The 2,676-nt window shown below is 30.9% G+C and overlaps 1 pseudogene; it reads right to left on the bottom strand.

Annotated features, from left to right (window-relative positions):
* Positions 1–978: 978 nt before the first annotated feature.
* Positions 979–1,411, bottom strand: LOC109579268 (40S ribosomal protein S14a-like; annotated as a pseudogene).
* Positions 1,412–2,676: the final 1,265 nt, after the last annotated feature.

The following is a 2,676-nucleotide window of genomic DNA, read 5'->3' as shown; positions in this document are numbered from 1 at the left end:
GCCTTGGTAGTGGTTTCATTCAACGCCCACACCTCTTAACGCCGTCACCATAGCGCTCACGTATGTACATATACACCTTGCAACGGTAGATTTTCGGTTTTACTACTTAAGAACTGCACTGAATTCAGCCAAAGCACAAGTTTCGAAGTACTCGCAATAGCAAACTAAAATTGGCTTAAAGGTAAAACACTAAATTAAACGTTAAAAATTTATATCAAACCGAAGGGAGAGAAAGGTGTATGTAACTATATTTATATACACACATATACACTTCCATATAAATAGCATTGTTTAACAGGAGGCGTGTTGTGATTGGTTGGCGCAGAATAATTTCATCCCTGGCATAAATGAAGCTAAACACTGAGAAAAATTATGTGTTAATTTTATTCAAGAAGATTTTAGATAATTGATATTCTTTTTCTTCTTTATTGTTTACAATGTATCTTGTTTTTATTAAAGGGCTAATATATTTGTAAGTCAGAAAAAATGCTAAAATATGGAAATTTTGTTGAATAAGCGTTTTATTTAATATAAAGTAATAAAAATAATGTACAATTACAAAATTTAATGCATTTTAATAATCGGAGACTTACTATAGATTAATACATTTAATGATCGAATGTAGTCAAAACTTTGATTTTGAAAAAAAAAATCTTAAAATGTCGAAATTATTTACAAAAATTATTATTTTTTCTAAACTTTTTCAACAAATAACCCCAAAATAGAGCTGACTTTCAAGTCGGTCAATTCAGCGAATTCAGGTAAATTTCCTCACCGACTCTGAAACCAGCGTTTCGAGAAAAAGTTGTAGTAGCCGATTACCAAAACTTGAAGAATTCTTACCATTACGCTGTAACTCTGAAACTATATGTCGGCTCCACGTAAAATTTTCAAGATAGTAGTATTTTTTAATGGAAACATAATTCCACTTTTTTACTGTACACAAATGTAAACGGACAATAAAATATACGAACAAAGTCAGAAAATGTTCGAAGTTTTACGACGGTTACCACGACAACCATCTGATGGGATTGGTTTAACATCTTCGATGCGTCCTATTTTCATTGAAGTACGAGCCAAATCACGCAACGCTGACTGGACACCGAGTCCATTAGTTCTGGCCTTTTTATCGCCGGTAGCACGCAATTTGATGGGCAGAGAAGTGATGCCAAGAGTTTTGCATTTTCAGCGCAATCTTGAGTAGACAATATATCACGATCTGCCTTTACTTTCGAAATACCAGTGATGCGAGCCATCGTTTCACGGCAGAACAAATCGGTAACATAAACGAAGGTATCGTTAAAACTGGCATAAATATGTGCAACACCGAAAATATATACACCTCACGTACTTTTGGGCCTTACGATACTCGGACTTCTTCCTTTTGAGCCTTAGCCTTTCTGGGCGCCATTTTTTTGGGGAGGTTTAAGAAATGGCTGAACCGGATAATGAAAAAAATTGTACAAGTATTTACAGTGTACCAAAATTTCCATACTCTTTTGTGTGCCTTTGTGTGTGTAGTGTGCCAACTGGGCACTCACACATATTCGTACATTTATGAGTGAAGTTCCAATGTGAAATTGGCTCCTCCCATTTGCAAGGATAGAATAAAAGTACAAGAAGAGTAATTTGGATAAGCAGAACAAAAGTGTTCTGAAGCGTTTTTTAGAAACAAAAATATATGTACACACATAGTATATGTTAGTGTATATATGTATAAATTATTGTTCATAATTATTGCTTTTAATAAACTCGTATGATTGTTTATGTTGCTGTGTCACAACTTTTACTCCACTTTATTCCAACTTATGGAGAGTTTAGTATCAGTACCACTGTTAGCACTTTGTTATACTCTCGCAACAAAGTTGCTAAGGAGAGTATTATTTTTATGTAGTATTTATTGTTTTTGTAATAAATTAAATTTCTCATCAAGAGCTTATATTTATGAAATATTTATTAATATTTATGGAATTTTTATACATATAATATTTGACAACCTAATACATACATATGCGTCAAAATAAAAACAAATAAAAATTAAAGATAAAAAATTTAATAAAAAAAATCACATAATTATTTAAGAGGTATTTTAATCCTGCAGATCAGAAAGAATTATTATATATGTATGTACATATGTATGTATGTAAATATATTATTTATATTTTTAGATAGCTATGACTTAATTTCGAAATTAATAATATTAAAATATTTCATGCCTAGCGTAGAAGTTGATATATCTTTTAAAGCGTAAGTTTCACATACACATGCATATATAGTACAATGTATGTTTATAAAAATTTATGCATGTATGTGTTCTTGTACATATACATATATGGAAACAAACGTTTATGTTTGCTGGGTTATTTCCACCGGAACAGATGTTTATTATAATGGGAAATAAATACAAACACTAATAACAGAAATAAAACAAAGCACAGGGTGACAATAATATGCAATTACTTGGCGAAATAGTTGTTTTTGTTTAATTGTTGGCAAAATTGGCATTGACTATGTATACAATTTTTAATGAACTAAAATAAAAAAAGTTTATTTAAAATCTACTTTTTATACAATGACATTAATAGAAAGTCACAATGCTCACTTTTATACAATTACACCACTCTGTATATGTTCACTTCCAACTTTTTAATCAATTCCACGCAGTCTATTTCAGTT

The sequence above is a fragment of the Bactrocera dorsalis genome, chromosome 2, assembly GCF_023373825.1.
Source record: "Bactrocera dorsalis isolate Fly_Bdor chromosome 2, ASM2337382v1, whole genome shotgun sequence".
NCBI classification, from domain to species: Eukaryota; Metazoa; Arthropoda; class Insecta; order Diptera; family Tephritidae; genus Bactrocera; species Bactrocera dorsalis.
This window is presented reverse-complemented; position numbering and strand designations above follow the sequence as displayed.